The sequence below is a fragment of the Pongo abelii genome, chromosome 9 (assembly GCF_028885655.2).
Source record: "Pongo abelii isolate AG06213 chromosome 9, NHGRI_mPonAbe1-v2.0_pri, whole genome shotgun sequence".
NCBI classification, from domain to species: domain Eukaryota; kingdom Metazoa; phylum Chordata; class Mammalia; order Primates; family Hominidae; genus Pongo; species Pongo abelii.
Genome location: NC_071994.2, coordinates 65,705,735 through 65,728,329, shown reverse-complemented (window position 1 = coordinate 65,728,329; position 22,595 = coordinate 65,705,735). Strand labels below are relative to the sequence as shown.

The following is a 22,595-nucleotide window of genomic DNA, read 5'->3' as shown; positions in this document are numbered from 1 at the left end:
CCCTGCTAAGAACAGAGTGAGTCCCACAGACCCCACACCCTTATGCAAAGGACTTGTCTTTGACCAGAGGCTAAATCCAGCATTCTAGCTTCTGCATGGTTCTGTCAGCCTTTCTCAAGAAAGACAAGAGCCTGCTTTATTAAATAACCAGGTCCCAGCCTCACCTCACCTCCAGGTCTCTGCTCCACGCCCAGCCGCTGACACCCCCACCCACATTCCTGAGCCACTCCAGACTGAGATCAGCAGTTTGCCAGGAGCCACAGCTTCCCATCCAAGGGTCACAGTCCTGGGCTTTGCTTACTTGGGTGAGTTTAATCTAGATCAGTAGTTTTCAAGCTATTCACCCAGGACCAACAGAATTAGTGTCTCCTGGGAACCTGTGAGATATGCATTCTGGGGCCCAAATGATACACCCACTGAAGCAGAAACTCTGGGGTGTGGGGCCCAGCAATCCACATTGTAGCAAGCCCTCCGGGTGACTCCCACCTACTCTCAAGTTTGAGAACCACTCTGAAGTTTGGCCTAGTTTTCCTTTCTTTATCTCACCCCTTCCTGCTTCCAGATTAGTATCTTCCCATGCCCCCAGGGCACTGAGGTCCAGAGTAAACCTTCCCACCTGCTGCAGGATTTCAGAAGACCCATCTATGTATACTTTGCTTTCCCAGTCAAGCACCTGGGGCCAGCCACGACTGGAACCAAGGCACTGCCAGGCAGCAAGGCTGCCCCTCCAAAGCCCACCTCCACAGCTCCTGCCTTGTCCCAGGGCATGGACGGACCCAGGCCTCTGTCACCCCCTCCCTGCCTGCCTCTCCCAGAGTTCCACAGGCCAGAAGGAATCCAAGATCTGGGTCCTGCCTCCATGGAGGGGCAGTCAGAGGAGGGAAAATGCCTTCAAAACTCACTGAAGGAGAAATGGGAGAGCCCCTGGGAAGGCCCTTTATGGAAAGGAGAAGTGTGGAGAGGACTGAGAAGCACCAAGCTCCCCGCCAGCACCCACACAATTCCCACCCGACGGCAGACACTACTAACCAGCTGCCCCCAGGAGCCCTTCCAAGTGGTCCTCTTTTTAAGTTTCACTTCCCGCTGAGCCGAGTCACCCACAGCTGGGTGCCAAGGTCGCCTGCCATGTCCCTGATTGCAAGTCCACAGTGTAGCTGAGAAATCCATTTAACTCTTAGAAAATGCATGGGCACATCCCCAAGGCAGTGCCGGAGAATTTGCCACACAGGACACGAGCGGCTCGGGCTCTGCCTGCCTGATACTTCCATAATTATACATCGATTACTGCTCCCCTTCTGCACTGCTGGCCCCCCGCGCGGCACTTCCTAACTACAAAAGGGTTTGCCAGTTACAGGCAAGGGGAATCAATCTTCTGTTGAGTGATGCGTCCTCCCAGGCAGTCACCACACCCTCCGCCGACTGGCAGCTTCTTCCCAACTCAGCTCAGCAGACCCGTTAGTACCAAGCACCCATGCACCTGTGAGGACAGCAACGTTTCTGGAGCCATGGCTGTGACCTCCTAGTCCTGCCAATGCCCTTCCTTACACCTCAGTGGGCTTGTTCCCCTTTGCCACAGCCTGGCCCTCTTTTCCAGGAGCCACTGGCTCTGGAAGAAGCATTATCACTGCATGGAGAGGGGGTACAGACAGAAGTGGGGGACCACCATGAGGGGGAGGCACAGGTAGCCTCAGGGACACCTGTAATCTGTCTCCAGCGTGTCTTTCAGCATGTCTTTCTTGAAAGACATTACCTGTGCTTGTCAGCAAGTGTTACATGAAAGAAAAAATGAGGGGGAGGGATGGGGAGCTAAACTTCTGAGATGAAATTCATTTAAGACACCCTGAAAGTTAACCAGACTTTCTTACTATAAGGTGTCTTCAAGCCTTTAGTGTGATTAATGTATTTAGGTCATACCTGATACAGATTTTCAAATGCATTTGTTCACAGAACTCTATTCCCCAGAGCCCGGCATGGAACTGATGTTCCATGGAACATCTTTTGGGAACTGATGCTGTCTCACCAGCTATGTTGGAAGAAGTGTAGCTGATTCCCTCACATGGCTCACACACAGCCAGCTCTCCCCTAGACACTCTACTTACGGAACGTGTCAGGGGAGAGGCAAGAGAATCCAGATTCCAGGACTGCAGGGCCTGTTTCTGACAGCGTCTGTCTGAGCCCAGGGTCCCCGAGCAGGGGGTGAGGGTCCCAGAGGGAGCAGACTGGCAGAGCGGGATAACAGTGCTGGTCCTGTGCAGCCTCCTGGGAAGGAAACACAGAATCTCTGAACCTACTCTTGCAGGCACCTTCCTTGCACTTTGAGATTGTGGTCTCATTAAATCTTACCAACAACCCAATAAAGTGTCTATCATTACCCAACAACCCAATAAAGTGTCTGTCATTACTGCCATTCTACAGTTGTGGAAATCGACACTCAAAGAGGCTAAGAAATTCGGAGTCATCGGGACTTGAACTAAGGACTCTGAATGATGAGTCGTGCTCAGGATCCCTGATGGGCTGCTCAGGGTGGGGGTGCCTATCCCCACCCCACCATTCATGCCAGTCAAGCTGCCAAGGACCCAGCCCCTCTCTGGCAGCCAACAGGCTGCAGGGTTCTCTGTTTTCAGGAGATCTAGCTTGAGAGCATTTTCCTGACACAGTGTAAACATTTGCCAGAAACAGACTTATCTTCCCCAACCTCAGCTTAATCCACGCTCCAGTGCTTAGGAGCTCAGACTGCAATAGCATCAGCCCAGGAGTGGCCACGTGCCAGCAGGCGTGCAGCTTAAAACACAGGTCTGGCGTGAGTCTCTTGTGACAAAGTTCTCCTGGATCCTGGCTACTGACTTTAACCTGGCTTTGAATGCCCTGGCTTTAGACTTCTAATCTCCAGAACTATGAGAGAATAAATTCCTGTTGTTTTAAGCCACCCACTATGTGGTACTTTATTATAGAACCCTAGGAAATTGAAACACCCACTAAAGACATGTCCTGCCAGACTTTCCTCATTTCCTTAACAGAATTACCAGGGAAGCAAGTAATGGTCAAGACTTCCTGCAAGGGTGCACCTCCCTCAGCCAGAACCTCCTCAGATCAGGGGCCTCCTCAGGTAAGCCCATGACCAGGTGGAACAGCCTGGCTGGGGATGCATCTCTACCAGACCAAGTGGACTCTGTCTCAAAGACATGGAATCTTCTCCAAAGACCTCCAGCACATATCAGGAAACAGGCTGGGGTCTCATGAGAATGCAGAGCAGGATCATCTGGACGTTGATCTGGTTTGCTTTCCCTTATTTCCTCTGAGTCCTCTAACCTAGACCAGACTTAAGTCAACACCAGAAATCAACAGACCATCAGCGCCAAGTTCACGGATAAAGCAAAACAATCGCATGGAACTGGTGGGACCTTGTATAAACAATTCAGGTTTCATGGAGGAAACTAAGACCCAGAAAAGGGAGGTATTAGTTGCCCAAATACACGCCACAAGGTGGAAGCAGAAATGGGTTCAGGGTTCCCACTACGTGAAGTTAGGGTAAACATAAGGAGTGAAGGTCAAACTCTATCGCTTGATTAAGGAGTCAGCCATCAGGGCTGTGCAGCTTGGAAAACTCTATGAGGTACCATTCATATTGTAGTGCACCCCTAGAATTGTGTAGAACACACCCTGTGCCCTATACCGGGCAGCCCCGACAGTAGCCTGAAGTGCCACGTTTAGGGATTGCAAAAATGTCACTGGGGTAAGTCGCCAACATGGCACCAGTAACTCAGGTTTCCAGGGGCAATTATGCAATAGACAAAACTCGCAAAAAGTGAGTTAGTCTCACTTCTGTGCAAGATTGTGCCCTTGAGTAAAAGTAAAACTAAATACAAAAATCTAACTTCTCACTGGCTTCAGTTTCCTACCTCTGTTGAGTATTTTTGCATTGCAAATGAAGTTGTGCCACGCAACTACAGGCCATGCAACTGCAAACCAAACTTGCATGATGCCAGCTGCTGGCTAAAATTCTGAAAACAGGAAAGCAGGATACAGCGCTTTTTGCAGGAAACAAACATTTCATGATGTGTCAATGTACACTACCATTATCTTTAGCTAACAGGAGTGGCTAATGCTATCCAATTATGAGCAATAGAAAAATGTGCAGTAAACTACAATCCCAAACAAGTTCGAATGTTATGCTCAGTGCATATGATAGCCTATAGAACATTTTTTAAAGGTGTACAGATCCTATTACTAGAAAATCCATTTTTCTGTCTTCAACAAATAAATGTTGAAAATGTTGAACAAATATCTCAAGAATATTAGATAGAAGAGGTGCCATAACATTAGTCTGCCCAGGAGGCCCATGGGTCTCAGTGAGGCTCCCATGCCAGGCCTTGGGTCTTTCCTAGACAGTCTCAGGACACAGGACACTGGACACTGAATGGCCCTATGAGGTTGTTCAGTCTAGCTGTCTTTACACTGTTTTAAGGAACTCCAGGGTGTCAAAGAGGTGCCTCCAGATTCATGCAAGTAGGAGAGTCTTTAAGCCTCATTCCTGTTTAACAGGAAGATTGCCATTTAATGATTAGTATTGGAGTTCTATGTTATATTCATTTTTAAATGGTTATGGTGGGTTTTTTAAATGCAATAATTATTGCTCTAAGGTAGTACCTGCATTTTTAAAAGCATAAACCCTACAATTAGAGAGCTTGAATTCAACTTTTGTCTCAGCCACTTATTGGCTGTGTGACCTTGGGGAAATTACTCAATGTCTTAAATTACCTAATTTCTCTGGGTCCTGCCTATGGAAGAAGCCTCCTTCAGAGCTGTCAGGGAACTCAGCTGGAAGGGCCCTGTCCCCACACAGCTCTGGACCCAACCCTGTGCCTCAGTTTCCTCATCTGAAAAACAGGGATAAAAATATCTCCCTCCTAGGGGTGTTGTGAGGATCAGATGAGTTGTACTTTAAAAACACACAGAACGCTCTATGGCACACGCTGAGCACTCGGTAACTGTCAACTGCTATGGCTATCAGTTTGCATCCGTACTATATGGAAGGGGAATTGGGGACCCAGAGAAGCAAAGCAATAGCATCTGAGGTTGCTGGAATTACAGCCCAGTTCCTTTGACTCTGAGCAAGGTGCTCTCATGCCACATGGCTGGCACTCATTACCATCTAGCCACCAAGAGGATGCTCCAACATACCTGGTGATCACAGCTGATCCATGTATATCCACTGAGTTGACATCTCCCCAGCTTGAAGCAGAAGCTGATTATTTGTCAAACTCAACTGAAGAACGAATTCAGCTGTGAGTGTTTCTGAGCTACTAGAAATGTCCCCAAAGTGAAACTGTATGATAGAAACCGAAGGCAGTGAGGCAGGGGTGGATGGACGTGCATCTCTGCCACCTGCCCTCACCAGTGTCAGTCAGGGCCAACCTTCCTGGATAAGCTCCCCACACACATATCCTCCTTCTGCCACAAGATACTTAGAAAATACCATCGCCCCTGGATTCTCAGATCCCCATTTCTTTTTTACATTTTAATGTTTTTGAAATGGTGATTGATGGTGAATCTTACGATCAAGGTGTACTCTTAATGTGGTAGTGGTTTTTTTCCCCCTCTGAAAAATGATGATTAAATCAATGACAACTCTTGCAATAGAGAAAAGGCAATACCTTGTAATAGATGCAATGGGATCCTTGATTTTCTCTAGAAAAAGACAAGTGAGGAAAAAAATGGCTAAAGTCCTACTGCTGAATGTTTGCAAATGCCTCAGCGTGCGTGCTTCACACTTGCGCAAGGTGTCAGGCAGGGTGAGGCTGGGCTCTGCGGAGGGCACAGCACTTGTCCCTGCAGGTGGAGCCTGGGTGTACCCAAGGCCTGAGGCAAGCTGCACAGGAATAGCCCTGCTACATGCTTGGCGTCAGGCAGCGTTTCCACCCTTCTTTAGAAGCATCAGGGATGGAAAGTCCAGCCCAGGCTCAGAGTTTCCTGGCTGGGAGCCCCTGCAGCCAGAGGGCTGGGATGAAGCTCCCCTCTTCTGACGCACTGCTGGATTTCCCCAGCTTCCCTGGCCAGGAAAGCACTTTGGAGGTGGGGGAAAGTGGCAACCCTTCCTGTCTCTTCATCTTGGGTCTCAGAGGGTAAGAGCTTAGCTCAAGGGACTTTGTTTATAGAGAAAATAATATCTGCACTCCAGGAGGAGTGGTTACTGGAGTCCCCCCTTACTGCCCTGATGATCAAGGACAGCACCACTTCTCACCTCTAGTCTAGAGTTTCTCCCCACCTTGCCAGAAAGGCTGCACAGCACAGGAGTGAGCACCATAGCCCGCCAGAACTCCAGCCCCAACTCAACCACTTCAGAAACAGTGTTTCACCATGCCTCTGCTTCCTCATTTGGAAAATGGAGGTAATAAATAACAGCACCTCCCTCACAGGCTGTTAAGAGGGAAGTAGATGAGTTAATATATGTGAAATTCTAGGAATGTGGCCCAGCACCTATCAAGTTGTATTTAAGTGCGAGTATGGAGATTTGCTGTTTGCCTGGAAAACTACTATCCACTCTTTGAAAATTCAATCCAATAGTCACCTCCAAGAAGCCTCTTCTGATCACCCCCTCCACTATTACATTCTCCTCTAGCCACCTCTCTTCCCTAGGTAAATATGTGGGGGTGAGCTTGGGGGAAAGGGGAGAGGGGTGCCTAGTCTCTCCATCTATTGTTTGCATCACGCCCCGAGTGTCTGCTTCTTTCTCTTGTTAGACAGGGAGCTTTATAATAGCAGGGCTGAGTCTTGGTCATCTCTGTTTCCCCAGTGCTTAGAACAGGACCTGACACCATCTACAATCTCATGAGTGTTTAAGGCATGGAGAGGGATGGGATAGGATGGGATAGAATAGAATGGGATATGATGGGATGGGATGGGATAGGATAGAATAAAATGGGATATGATGGGATAGGATGGGATGGGATGGAATAGAATGATATATGATGGGATGGGATGGGATGGGATAGAATAGAATGGGATATGATGGGATGGAATGGAATAGAATGAGATATGATGAGATACGATGGAATAGAATGGGATATGATGGGGTGGGATGGGATAGGATGGAACAGAATGGGATATGATGGGATAGGATGGAATAGAATGAGATATGATGAGGTGGAATAGAATGAGATATGATGGGATGGGGTGAAATAGAATGATATGATGGGATGGGGTGGAATAGAATGGGATATGATGGGATGGGATGGGATGGGATGGGATGGGATGGGATGGGATGGGATGGGATGGGATGGGATGGGATGGGATGGGATGGGATGGATGGGATGGAATAGAATGAGATACAATGGGATGGGATGGGATAGAATAGAATAGGATATGATGGGATGGGATGGAACAGAATGAGATATGATGGGATGGGGTGGAATAGAATGGGATATGATGGAATGGGATAGGATAGGATGGGATGGGATGGGATAGGATGGGATGGAATAGAATGGGATATGATGGGAGGGATGGAATGGAATAGAATAAGATACAATGGGATGGGATGGGATAGAATAGAATGGGATACGATGGGATAGGATGGAATAGAATGAGATATGATGGGATGGGGTGGAACAGAATGGGATATGATGGGATGGGGTGGAATAGAATGAGATATGGTGGGATGGGGTGGAATAGAAGGAGACATGATGGGATGGGGTGGAATAGAAGGAGATATGATGGGATGGGGTGGAACAGAATGGGATATGATGGGATGGGGTGGAATAGAATGAGATATGGTGGGATGGGGTGGAACAGAATGGGATATGATGGGATGGGGTGGAATAGAAGGAGATATGATGGGATGGGGTGGAATAGAAGGAGATATAGTGGGATGGGGTGGAATAGAATGGGATATGATGGGATGGATGGGATGGGATAGAATGAGATATGGGATGGGTGAGTTAGAATAGAATGGGATATGATGGGATGGGATGGAATAGAATGAGGTATGATGGGATGGGATGGAATAAAATGAGATATGATGGGATAGGTTGGGATTCAATAGAACAGGATATGATAGGATGGGGTGGGATGAGATGGGAGGTGATGGAATGAATCAGAATAGTTGTGACAAGATCTCTTCAAATCACAATAGAGATACTTGCTCAAAGCAGATTCAGAAAGACAAAAATATCCTTAATGTGGAAGGCAATTCACCCATTGGTGCCCAGTGTCTGTAAGGCTGGGAACGTGCAGATCTCCCTGGTGACATCAGACCAGTGCAAGCTCTCTGAGTCCTGCCTATGGAAGAAGCCTCCTTCAGAGCTGGCAAGGAGCTCAGCTGGAAGGGCTCTGTCCCCACACAGCTCTAGACACAGCCCCTCTGGCTACAGGCATCATGGCAGGTGTGGTTGTGCAGGATAAGGAGGGCAGCTCACCACACAGGGTACCGACCCCAGCCCAGCAGTCATGGGTAGCTCTGTATGCCTGCCTGCCTTACCAGGGCTGAAACAGACCATTTTCTTGGGCCCTCAGACCCCACTGGGCCTCCAGGGAGCAGAATTACTGAGATTCCTGCCAAACCCTTTTTGAGGAAATGCTCTTCTAGCCCTCTTTCTGGGAGAAAGGTGTTGTTTGGCAGAATTGCCACAACTCTGCCACTGGGGAGTGGCAAAGCCTACTGCTTGGCTGCCCCAGGGTCTTGTCCTGCAGAGGCCCCTTGGTTCACACTTCTGCCATGGAAAACTCATTTTATTTAACCTTTTCTTTCTTTGATGGCATTTTAATGAAAAAGTCACTTAAGACCTGCAGTGAAAAATATATTTTACTAGAACAATGAATAACCCAAATACCATTTGCCTTTTCTTATCAATTCTTGGTTCATTCATCATCTTTATTAAAAATCCATGAGAAACAGCAGCCGCAGAAACTGCGAGGTGCCTTTTTCAGGGAGCTGAGAAGGGAGGAGAGGGAAAAGGGAAGTAAACTCCCTCTGAGCCTAGCCACCTTCTCTTAATAGAAATCCAGGAGGCCTTTCCCTACCTTCCACTCGCAACACCACCCAGGCAAATCCATATTCCAGAACAGAAAACCAACACTTCTCCAAATGAAGCACTATGCTGTAGGGAAAGGAAGGAATGTGAAATCATATAATTTTGGATTCAAATGCTGAATTACCACGTATAAGCCAGGTGACCTGGGGAAGTTACTTAAGCATTGTGACACTCAGTTTTCCAGTCTGCGAAATGGGTATAATAATGCCTGCCTCACAGGATTGTGGTAAGGATTGAGTGAGAAAGCAAATGTGAAAATGCCTAGCAGAGTCAGCTAAAAAATAGATGTCCCGGAAAGGCTGGTTAACTTCATTAATTCATCCCAAAAGTGTACAGCTGAGGAAACCCTTTCTGGTCCAGTTTTAGTGCAGAACTGTGCCCAGCGATCTTCCCCAAAGTCTTGCAGGTGTCATGGGTGTGGTTTCCCAGGGAAACAGGTCCTGTCTCCAGAAATCCTAGGTTCCCAAGCAGTGAGGCAGGGAGTGGCCCATTGGGCAGAGCCAACAAGGGGCAGGCTGCCTACTTGGAAAGCAAAGACGAGAACCAGGCACGGGAATTAATAGTAATGACCATCACACACCCTCCCATTTCACCTCACCACAGATCCACAGGAGGACAGGTATTATTACCTCTGCACCCTGACCAAGTAGCTGTGGCTCACAGGGGTGAAGGGACCTGCCCACTGTCACACAGCGAGTGAATGCAGGGCAGGGCTCTAGCCAGGCCTTCCGAGCACTTCCATAAACCACATTCCTAACCCCTTCTCTTTACTAGAGGTGTGGGATTGCTCCCTGCATTAGTTTGCTAGTGCTGTCCTAACTAAGTAGCACAGACTGGGTGCCTTCAACAACAGATACTCATTCTCTCACAGTTCTGGGAGCTAGACGTCCACAATCAAGGTGCCAGCAAGATTGGTTCCTTCTGTGGGCTGTGAGGAAGGATCTGTTCCAGGCTCTCTCTTTGGCTTCTGGCTGGCTGTCTTCTTGTGTCTCTTCACTTCATATGCCCCCAGTGTGTGTCTGTCCGCGTGTCCATGTTTCCCCTTTAGATATGCACACCAGTCATATTGGATTGGGGCCCACCCCAATGACCTCATTTTCACTTGATTTGTTCTATAAAGTTTCTATCTCCAAATAAGGTTACATTCTCAGGTATTAGGGGTGAGGACTCCAAATATCGTTTTAGGGGAGACATGATTCAACCCATAATACTCCCCTAGATACTGGATCTTCAAGTACACAGAACTGGGGCTTCAGGAGTTGTCCTAGCAACACCCACCACCACCACCACCATCACCATCAAACCTGCCTCCTACCCCAGCAACCCCATGGCACAGCACAATTTCAAGGCCCCACATGGACATCTGCAAATAGCAAAGCAAGTCAGCAGAGGAGCAAACAAAGTATTACATATTACGAAATTCCGGAGGGAGAAAGGCTCAATCACGCATTAAGTTCCTCCAAACACAAAGTGCTCTGCCTTCAATCCCCATTTTAATGATGCTACCTCAAGGCTGAGAGAGGCTATTTAACCCAGGTCACATGGAGGAAAGTGGCAAAAAAGACTTGAACTGAGGTCTGCCTAGCTTGAGGCCTGGGCTTTCCCTTCCCATCACCCCACCTCAGGCTTCATTCAGCACCCCCACAGCCCTCACATTCACAGATCGGAAGAGACTCCCAGGAACCACATGCTTCCAGCATGTGCTCTTTCTCTCCGTGCCTTCTACAATTTGCCAACTTGGTCCTGACGTTTTGTGCTTCACGGCTTCCCTATATACCTCCACCCCAACCCTGCAAACAAGACTCCTCCAACCCAGGAGGTGACCCCCCACCACACCCTAGAGTGCCCTCGAGCAGTGGAGGAGCAGCTGTTTGCAGTGGGCCCAGCTGCCTGGCGCAGTCCAAATGTGTCCTCCCCAAGCCAGAATGTGGCTGTTCACCTTGCGCCTCCCCGGATCAAGAGACTTGGCTCTTCCTGGCTTTGTTCTCATAGGGCAACTTCAGCTCCGCCTACAGTCTTTTCTTTCCGGAAGCTTTGCTCCAGTCATCTAAGTAAGGCCTGTTGGTAGAGGAACAGCCGAGATCTGGACAGACAAGGTCTGTTGCCTTTAACTGCATTACCTGAAGATGGCTTGTGGATGACTTCCAGCTGGGAGTCTCACCATGAAGGGCCCCAAGTAGTTTCCAACTTGTGAGTTTGAACACTTAAGCTGAAAAAGGATTTAAATGCTCACATTTAACTGACATTTACAGTGTCTTCTAGATGCAAGCAGAGGGCTGTATCATCTCATCTGACTATCACTCCACCCTCATGTTACAAGTGAGGAAACTAAGGCTCAAAGCCTAAGGCTAGCTTGTGGTCGCTGGTGGGGCCCCCACAGCCGGCAAGTGGGATTCAAACCCAGGCTTCCCAACACCAAGTCTAACACTCTCTTCTCCCAGCCCTGCCTCCCTAGCACCACACTTTTGTGGAAACTATTCTGAGAAATCAAAGCAGCTCTTTTCTATCCAGAACTATAAATATCCAGAGAGAGGGAGACGAGATGAGAAAACAGATATCCTTTCCCAAGATTTGGGAGCAAATTTTTGCAAAGCTCCCCAAAGCATTTTGAGTTCTGAAAGCAAGAAACTGTTGATAGGGGAAAAATGCAGAGAGCAGGATATAAAGAGCTATGCTGATCTGACATGATGGCTTGCTCCAACGCCCTAAAAACCAGCAACAATCAACTAGATGCTGATTACTAGTGAGGCACCATGCTAAATTAATGTCAGCTTGTTTAACTCTTACAAGAGCCCAGTGAGTTAGGTACTGATCTTAACCCCACTTTACAGTTGAAGGAACTTGAGCATAGAGAGGTAGAACAACTTTCCCAAGGCCAGAGAGTTTATAAGCTTCCACGCTAGAATGTGTGACTGCAAGTCCTGGGTCCATAACCACTGTGCTATAGTGCCTTCACCTGGAGGCTCATCTTAAGAGATATGCACCTGTCTCTCTGTCAAGCCTCCAGTTCAGGTCCTAGGATGACAGGCACATCCCTGGGAGTCTACACTCTGCTGGCAACTCCAGCTGGGAACCCAAATCCCCAGAAGGATTCCAGGCAAGTGCTCACTCAGAAGAGCAGAACTAGAATGCACATAAAACAGCTCCATCACATGAGGTCCCCTGGGTCTTCTCATCCATGCCTCCCTTCTTTTCTTCCCCGCGGCCCTATGCATTTCATCTGCCTTATTTGAGGGCTGAAAGAGTCATTTGCCTCAAATGCAAACCTGAAAACTGTCAGAGCCCATCAGCATGGTGGCAATGCAGGCGGTCCCCAATTCCAGAACATATTGGTAGCTAATGAGGTTGGTTGGAATTTAATACCAACTTATCTATGAAAACCCTGCTAACCCGAGAAGTATCCAGCCAGCCAACCCACACAGCACATTTACCTAGACTAACCCTGGTCAACCTTTACTCTAGGTTGTGCTGTTGGTAGGTACTAGCCACACGTGGCTATTTAAATTAAATATGTTAATTGCAATTAAATAAGTCAAACTAGCTACATTTCAAGTGTTCATAAGTGGCCTGAGGCTGCTGGATACCATAGTGAACAGAATAGATCTAGAACATCCCCCTTACCACAGAATGCTTGCTCTATTGGAAAGCCCTGATCTAGACTCTAACCCCAAACTCCAACACTGCAGAAGATAATACATTCCTTCAAAGGTTAAACTCGGGGTGCCAGGGATACACCACTACTCCCAAGGGATATTAGAGAACACTGCAAGTGACTGGAAAGGGGCTGTGGAATCACCAGCTCCCAGTCTGTACACTGGCTCTGACACTTCCTAACCATAAGACCATCACTGTGTGCCTCCACTGCCTCATCTGGAGCATGAGGACAGTGCCCTGTTCCCAGAGGTCTATGAGGGTCAAGTGAGATGATGCTCAGCACACTCAGTGCTCCTTCTGTCGCCTGCTAATGCTATCTGCCACATACAGGTGGCTGGGATCCCCAACTCTAAGCAATCACCAATTACCACAGTCTGGAACAGAGTGGTGAAGGGCTGAAACAGGACTGGCAGTGGCAGAGGGGCAGTGGTGGGAAGGGCTCTGGTATGCCTGTGGCTTCAGTAGCCCACCCTGCTTTCTTCCATCTCTCATTTTGGTCCCTGCATTAGATTGATCTAAGGCCTCTAAGCATGAGGGTAAGTGCCCCAAATGCAAGCACTGGGAAGGGAAGGAGCAGAAGAAAGAGGAGGCTGGAAATCCCACAAGATGGTCCTAAGAATAGGAGAGGAGCCCCTGCACCATGGAGAAATCCATTCATTCATTCAGTAAACAATGGCTGAGCATTTTAGGACCTTATATTAGGCACCAAGGAGACACAGATGAATAAAACATGGACCCTGCCCTCAAGGCCTCCACAAACTAGTGGGTGAGACTAACACAAAATAGATCAATGCACTTGTGTGGTCAGTACTACAACATCAGAAAATCCAGTCGGTCTTGGGAGCTTAGACAACCAGATGGTGGGTAAAGGGGTCTTGAGAACAGGAAGTTAAAAATGTTTTGGAGGTTTCCAAGAGATGGTGCTTGCACTAAATCTTTAAGACAGTGTAGAGAAGTGTTTTGAGCAAAAGAAACTACAGGAACAAAGAACAAGGATATGGCACCTAAATACTCATGTCACCAGGTAGTTCCATACAGTTGGGACCTTACAGGGAATTGATGAGAGATATGGACGGAGCACACAGAATACAGGAAACCTGTTGTCATTTGTATGTAAAGAATGCTCATAAGTTAGGGATCACATATTTTTTTTAATTAAAAACATATGCAAAGCATGAGCCTTGATTAGATACTGGATTACACAAATGTTAATGCACAGGTTGGGAAACTTTTTCTTAAAGAGTCAAATAGTAAAATATTTTAGACTTTGAGGAATATACAGCCTTTCTCCCAAATATTCAACTCTGCAGCTGTAGTGCAGAAGCAACCAGAGACAATATGTAAATCAATGAGTGGGACTGTGCTCCAACAAAACTTTATTTATGAAAACAAGCAGGGAGCAGGATTTGGCCCAAGTAGCCAAGCCCCACTATGAAGAACATGCTTGGGATCAGCAGGCAAATCTGACTGAGGATTGTAAGTAACACTATTGTATTGACATTAATTCCCCTGAGTGTGATAAATATATTTTGGTTCTGCAGAAGAATATCTCTGCTCTTGGAAGATGTCTTTCTTGAGAGGTGTCTTCGATCTGCAGAAGTGCTTAGAGGGCATAATGGCTGTAACTAATTCTCAAATGGTTCAGGGAGATAACAAGTATATATAGAAAGAGAGATAAGAGAAATATGGCAAAATGTTAACAATGGTGAGTCTAGGTGAAGGATATACAGATGTTCCTTGCATTATTCTTGCAACTTTTTTGTAAACTTGAAATCTTTTGAAATAAAAAATTTGGAAAAAATTGAAACTTGAGAAAATTCAGAGGAACAAAAGGTCCTGATGAACAGACCACTTTGAACCCCTTCCATCCTTCAGATCCCTCTGAAGCAACCTAGCACAGGCTTGTCTTTCTGCAGAGTGAATGTGGGTACACTTTTGATTACATGTTCCACCTTCCGTGATTAGTTGTGCACTACCAGAGAAGGTCATTTGAATGCGAAAATGAGTGCAGCTTCCTGGATCCTGCTTAGGCCTCTTTTTGCCTGAATTCCTGCTCTCCTCATCCAACAGCCTGGAGGACAGCTTCCTTTTGACATTCCGGCCTCAGAAGCTATGGAAGAACAAGCAGCCAGCCAGTATGGAATTTCCTGCAGGAGGTAGACTCAAGAGCAGCCAGGAGCAAAAGCAAGTTCTTAAGTGGCATTTGTCTGATCAAAGGCCACCTGGAAGCCCATAGGTGATTTATGTGAAGCTTTCTGCTGAGCCAGGAGCTGCTGACAAAGGTTGGCAGCAACACTTTTCCTAGTAACCTAGATCCAAATCTCTAATGATCCCACAGAGTGGGATTTCCTGACTCTTGACTTAATAGTAATCAATACCATCAAAAATACTAACATCTCCATTAAAGTAGGCATCCATTGATTTCCATTGGGAAGGTGGAGGCGTTTGGAGGCTCGGTATCTTAAAGAGATTCAGTTTTGATTTTTCATCTGTCAAAGTAATACCATAATGTACAACACATACAATTTCTGGCAAGGGGTGAGGGGAGGGTAGTAGGAATGACTGTTCCGGCACTCCTACACTCCTGCTTCCCTGAAAAGCATAGTCTTAAAGCATTGTTAGTCAGTGGAGCTTCTTGGGCCCCTCTGGGCCCCAAACTCAGCCAGCCCCACCAGGAGATGCCCATCACTGCTTCTGCAAGCCAGCTTATGCATATCCTCTTACGGAGGAGAAAAATGCAAACAGAAGTTACCCACAAGTGATAGATGGCATTGTTTGGGAATCAAGGATCTGACTTCCTCAATGTCTCTAAGACTTAGGATCCAGAATTCTTAAAAAGTCTTTGTCTCCAAAGACTATGTCCTATGGAGATAAGCACCCTATATATTTTCCATCAATTGCCCCAAAACACCCATTCTGGTACAATGCATTTTTCAGCAGTTACCACCCTCACCCTGTCTTTAAGAGAACTATACAACCCATCTCCCTTGCCTTGTGACTCACAAAGGCCTGGCCCCACTGCCAGGCATTGCCACGTGACTGATTTTGGCCAACAGTGTGAGCAGACATGAAGGATGCCAGGTCTGAACAGAAGTTGTAAATGTGACTGTACAATTTGGCTCAGCCTCTTGCTGTTGTCAACCACAATAAAACAGGCAGGTCACAAAATGAGAAAGTATATGGAGCAGAACTACAGCCAACGCACAGCCCAGGTAACATAAGGAAGAAAGAAACTTTTGCTTTGCAAGCCACTGAGAGTTGAAGTTGTTTGTTACGCAGCCAGACTTCGCGACAACTGACTAATTACCCTCTAATACAGGAGTAGCAGGTAGCTCTGGGGAGTTGGCCAGCTCTTTGCACCTATATCCGATGGCTCCTATAACCCACCTAACAAAGCCCAGGCCTAGTTCTATTTTCACCATGACTCATTTTCCATCCATTTATACCCTAGGCTCCTTAAGAAGTGAGTCTTTCCTGAAACACCCTTAGTTCATGACTCATCCTGCCAGTGACTCTGGTTAAGGGAAGAAAAAGGTAGGTTTAATGTTTCAGCAACACCACTGGAGATCTCAGAGTAAAAATCACCCCCTTTTCCTCTTCTGGGGAGGCTCTACACCAAGAGCCAATGGATACTCACTGTCTAAGATAGAGAGCAAGATGTACAGGAGAGGGCACTGGACTAGGAGTCTGGAGTTCTGGATTTGGATTCAGGCTAAGTCACTGGGCCATGTGACCCCCTTAAAACCACGGAGTCTCTAAGGGCCTGGGTGACCTTGTACAAGTCATTCCCTCTGTCTAAACTGATCAGTGGTTTTCAAACCCGGCATTGGTTTCCTTGGAGATGTCTCAGCTGATAGCTGAGATGAGAAGAAGCCTGTGGCCAATATAACCTCATCCCCTGCTTCTGCCAGATGGGTTCTGTTTTGATCTACTGTGCAAATTCGGTTTCTAGGTAAGATTTTGCTTAGCCAAGAATCCTATAGCTAAATGCATTTCAAAATCACTGATCAGGTGATCTCTGAGGGCCTTTCCAGATCTGACACATGCTGATCCTCCCTGATGCCTGACTTCTTATATATTCTGTGGCCACCCACTTCTTGCCATTGTAGTCAAGGATTTACTAACACCCAGAGGGCACCCAGTCGTGAATGACTGACAAGCAAGAATGTAACAAGGTAGATTCACAACAACTCAACCAAGAGTTATAAAACAGCTGCCTCTATTTCTCCAAGGTGATTAGACTTTGGAAGGCTGAAGGGAAAAAAAAAAACAGTTCAGAGACACCATCAAGTAAGTGAGCTCAAGGTTTTAGCTTTCTACTTGTGGTTTATCTTCTGCCTTGAGTATCTGGGTAAGACCACCACTTTCCCCCACCCCACTTTCCCCAAATACCCCAAGCTAGAAAAAGGTTCTTTGGAGTGAGATTCATACTTTTAGATCACTAAATACAGCCAAAGTGTCCTGGAAACAATCTCATGTTTCTCACATTCTCTGGGAATTCTTCTAAGAAATTCTGATCTCAGAGGGCTTGCAGACCATGGAACCTCTGCCCAAGGGACTGGGAGCTTTTGGTTTCCCAAAGCCTCGTTTGGGTGGACCCACATTCTAGCATAGGAGAACAAGGCCAAGTTCACTAAACCAAGGGCTATGTCCCATCTGCCTGGGCAAACTGTCCTTCCTGAAATGGCTGAACAATACCCAATATGACAGGAATCCATCCATTCTTCCACCCAGCACTAACCATGGGACCCCACAGCAGGACTAGGGGTGACTATGACCTACGTCCAAGTTGCTGGTAAGTAGGCAAGCAGGGAAGAGATGAGACATGGGGATCACAAAACAGGGCATGAGATCTTTGGGGTAGCCATAGGAGAAAGGGAACTGAAACAGAGAGAGAGGCCAGTCCATGGAGACAGGAAAATCTCAGGAAAGAGAGGAACTTTGGTTCGGGGACATTTATAAAGAGGGACAGAAGCAGAGCAGGCCACTCAGGAAGTGAGGGAATGTGGCTTGGACTTTTCCTGGCTGGGAAAACACACAGAAAGAGCCTGTTTCCTCTGCAAGCAGAGATGTGAGGGAGCTCAGCCAGGCTGGGAGTGTCCAGAAGGCGGAGCCCCGGACTGGCTGGAAAAGAGAACTCCATCTCAGGAACCATGGTTTGCCCTGGAGAGCTGAGCACTGGGCTGAGCACACCGTGTGGGATTCAACGTGCTAAAGTGAGTCACCATGGGCCACCCCAAGAGCCTCCCAATTTGTTGCCTGCTTCCTTTCTTGCCCTCCACCCCATCTGTTCTCCATGCCGTGGCCAGAACAACCTGATAGCACTGCAGACCTGTGTCTCCTCCCTTCTTAGACGCCCTGGCTGGGCTTGCACTGTGCATATCTGCTTCCCTCTCCTTACAGCTAGCCCACCAGCCCTCACATGATCTAGCCTCTGCGCACGACCCAATCCTCATCCGGCCATCCGGCCCCTGCCCTGCCCTTAACTGGCCTTCCTAGGTTTCTTGGACACACCAGAGCATACTTTCTTTTCCTCCTGGGGGACCCTGCCCTCTGCCTAGAAAGCTTTTTTCCACAATTCACCTAACCAGCTCTTCTTTCTTTCAGATCACAGTCTCAAAGCTCCCCCTGGCCACCCCAGCTCAGGAAGGATTTATTTCCCTACTTACACATTGTTTCTCTCACACGCTCCATTTTTTGCCTTGACCGCACTTCTTGCAATGTGTACTGACCCATTTACTATCTGGCTTCAGCCCAAGTGCTGTGAGAAGGCAATGATCTCAGGTCTCCATTGCATCCCCAGCACGAGCACAGTCCCTGGCACATTCAGGGCTCAGCACACTGTTGAATAATGGAATGAACAGGTAATTTACTTGACTGTAAAGAGTTACTCTCCAAATTATCCCCACATCTTCCCTCTTACCAACCAGTTAAACCCATGCTATATTAAAGACATGAGGTATTAGTAACAGTTAACATCCACCGAGTGTTTTTCATGGGCCCCAAGTTTTCCTGGGTTGAGCACACTGTGTGTGATTCAACATGCTAAACTGAGTCACCACGGGCCACCCTAAGAACCTCCTAATTTGTTGCCTGCTTCCTTTCTTGCCTTCATTTAACCCTCACAGCAACCTAATGAGGTCAGTCTTATTCTTTCCATTTTACAGATGAAAAAATCAAGGTTTAAGATTAACTTAGCAGTTTATACAAGAGCTCCTGGCTAGTCAGTGTCAGGACCAGGATTTCAATCCAGGCAGCCTGACCCTTGGGCTGTGTGTGTAGCTACCTTCAGACACAAAAGGAAAAGGTCCCAAGGGCATGTCTTTGGAGAATCAACCCCTGACTCTGTGTGGTGGAAACAGAAAACCAATGAGTCTGCAATGGGTGCCTCAGCAGGCTGGGAAATGAGGTTATTTGGTGATAAATCTAACTCTTCAAAATTAGCTCTGCTCTCTGAGTCCGGGTGCCTGTGCTTCCAGAAGCCCCCCAAGGCTCTAGTCCTCTAATGACTAGGTCAGATCAAAGTCAGAGTTCCCAGGGAACACCGGCTTTCTGGCGGGACACGCCTCTTCTTGGGTAGTGAGGCCCACTGTGCAGATCAACCGCATGCCCAGGAGCCCTTGCAATGGGCTGAGGTGGCTTTGGCCACCTCTTGTCAATTAGCCATGTGTAGGCTAATTGACAAGAATATCTTGACAAAGAATGTTTCAATCCCATTTAAATAGACTTTCTCCACAAATCCCATAATACGTAATGAGGTTATTTTATCTAGAAAGATAGTCAATGACCTGGAAAAAAAAAATTGGTGTGTGTTAAAGTTACCCTACGTCTGCATTTCCACGAGCTTCTCTAAAACTTACTGACGACAGTATCTGGCTGGCTGCAGTCTGTGAAGGTGTTATTCATTCCAGAGTCCCTTTCCTGTCCCTCTGCCCTGGGAAAACACAGTGAGCTGTATGCCCAGCAATGTATACCACAGACCCCACACTAACTGGGCATAGGAATTCCCTGGGAAGCACTTTACAAATACAGATTTCCAGGCTCCCCCACTGAAGAGCATGATTCAGCAGACCTGAGGTGTGGCACAGGACTCTGTGTTTTCCTGGTTCTCCAGCTCTCCCTGTGCAAGCAGGCCTGTGCAGCAGGGTGTGGGCATCGTCGAGTAGTGGTGTGGATGCTGTTGGCATGTAGTGTCTTGCTGGGATCCAGGCCTAGCCACTCCTTTCTGTGGGATCCTTGACCACGTAACCACTCGGCCTCAGTTTCTTTATCTAGAAGAGGGGTACACAAATACACAGCCTGCTTGCCCCTTGGGTGGCTTTCAGGGATCAAGGGAGGTGGTATGAGTAAAATAATAACAAGAATTAACATTTATTAACTGTCAGCACCAGATGAAGCACTTTGCCTGAATAACTTAGTCTTCATGAAAATTGTATGAGTGTGTTACTGTTGTTATTTCTGTTTTAAAGGTAAATAACTGAGACAGAGTTTAGGCAGCTAATCCAAAGACACCCAGCTTGGGATGTGAACTTGGGCATGAGTCAGGGCCCCGGCTCTGCTACAGTTGCTCCTGGCCAGTGCTGTGTCTGTGTGAGAAGCTGTCTTAGATTCAGCTTTCCTGCTATGTCCCTCTCTGACAGCATTGGGATGTGAAGTTCTACACAGAGCAATGGTGCAGGAGGACCCCTGAACATTCAACATGGCTGCCCGGTGCCCTTCTGAGGAAGACAAGGAACAGATGGCCCTTGCAACCCTCACCTTCCTGCCAACTATTAGGATGCAGAAGCAGGCGCCAGCTTCTGCTCACAGGAAAGAAGAAAAACACAATGGCAGTAACAACTCCAATTGGGGCATGAGTTGCCATTTTGAATTGCCAAGGCTGGAGGCCAAAAATATTGAGAAGTCTTAAAACAATGGCCCCTTAAATTTGTCCATTTGACAAAGAGGAGAGGGTGCTTACCATTTACTGAGCACCTACTCTGTGCAAAACTCTTTCAAGTGGTCACTTCTCTTAGCCCTCACAGTAGCCCCATGAAGGAGGACATTATCTTAGCCCATTTTACAGATGAGAAACCTGGGTCTCACAGATACTAATGAAAGTGTCCCAGGGCCAGCAAGGAGTGGACACTGGGTCTGAATTCACATTGAACTGGTTCCAAAACCCTGCCTTTCTAAGCCACAGCGCCCCTCCAGAGAGCATGTTCATGTTCATTATGGTGGGCGGCCTTGACTCATACTTGACATGGATGTCCCAGAGATTCCCTACACACAGCTTTCAATACTGAAGATGGAGCTCTCTGTCCCCGGGTGGGGCCACAGCATCACAGCGCCTGTGGGAAGGCTGGGCAGACTGAAATAAAAGGAATTTCTGCCTGCTTCTTCTCTTACGCTAAGGTACATGTGCCCACCTATGTATCAGCCAAGCCAAGGAGAAAAGCCACAATTAACTGAGCACTTACTTGGTGCCAGGAACTTGCTCATAGACAATATCATTAAAATTTTACAACAACCATGCAAGACTAGGTCTTATTTTCCTTATTTTACAGATGCAGAACCTGATGCCCAGCAAAGGGGAAAGGATAGCAGGAGCCTCGATCCACCCAGGAAGAGGTGCCAGCTGGATCAGCAAGAGGCTGGTGGAGAACAAGAAGCTGCTATAAACAAATCTTTAGAAAACAGCAGGATCTCCGAGGAGAGAAAGAATTTCTCTCCAGCCAAAAGCTTCATGAGATGGAAGGGGATGTCCTATCTCCTATATTGTATCCTCATCATGGTCTCAATAAACCCACTTGGAAGACGCCCATGCAAGAGCGTCGACAGTGACTTCCCGAGGCTGGACGGTGATCCTTCCCACTGCAGAAGGCGGGGTGCTGAGCGCTGTGCACCATCTTCATTTGGTGCATTTTGAGGAGTCATTCATTCTATTAACATCTCATTATAGAAGGCAGAGTTCAGAGAAATTAGGATGGCTCCCCAAGGTCACCCAACTACTCCGAGAAAGAGCTGACATTCAAACCTAGGCCCCTGAGCCTGAGCTTTTCACATGACACTGTAGCATCTTTCAACAATCAGAGGACAATCTAAGCAAGTCAATTATTGTAGGTGTGTGGCTCCCCATGCCTCATGGGAGAGGAAGGGTACATACTGCCTTATAAGAAGTTCTATCAGTACATGAGTGACAGACAGGTTACCATTCCCTGAGGTTGCCTATAGGACAATTGCACACTAGGTCAGACCCAAAAAACTGGAACTATACTTTATAGATGGCACTGGAGAAAGTAGATGGCTTCTGAAGGCTACAAATGAATCCCAGCCCTGCTCAGACCAGAAATCTGGTCAAATCTGCTCCTTAGACTGGGGGAGTAGAGAACCTGAGGGCTGGATAGGTACCATGGGTGAACCATTCTCCCTGGTCTGGACTTAAAGACCTGATTTTGATATCAAAACATAAGAACCTCCCTCAATTCTTAACTACATCCAAATTCTGGCTATGCCACATGATGTCCTATCTTCCAGGAAGAAGCATCACACCTGGCTTCTAGCTTGGGCTTTCATCCACTTAAAGGAATCCACAGCATCATGGCCATCATGATGTCACATGAGGTTTATTTAGGTTTGAGGCCTGTTTCCTATCATGAAAGTCCATCTACCAGCACCTACCAGACTGCTAAAAGGAAGCAAAAGACACTCTGGGTGCAGGCAGGAGCTGACGTCAAGGGGAATCCCTTCTGCAGGACAACTAAGAGATCCACACAAAACAGATGGAGCAAATTTAATATCTCTCCCAGCAAAGGAGTCGTATTAGGAAAGTAAGGACAGAGCAGAAGCATTAGTATAAAGTACTCTGAGTGTTCATAAAGGCTCGCTGCTCAACACTCCCCGGAGGCTAAAGAATTGTTTGCTCCAGCCTCTTAG

General features: G+C 47.3%; 1 protein-coding gene and 1 long non-coding RNA gene across 3 annotated transcripts in view; one reads left to right on the top strand and one right to left on the bottom strand.

The window, feature by feature from the left end:
• Positions 1-22,595, bottom strand: part of GALNT18 (polypeptide N-acetylgalactosaminyltransferase 18) — a 350,806-nt gene that overhangs the window by 280,834 nt on the left and 47,377 nt on the right. The gene's annotated exons all lie outside the window — the stretch shown is intronic.
• On the top strand, positions 17,743-21,331 carry LOC134759411 (uncharacterized). Its single transcript, XR_010135479.1, has 2 exons — positions 17,743-17,896; positions 21,227-21,331. It is a non-coding gene; the product is annotated as an uncharacterized LOC134759411 (long non-coding RNA).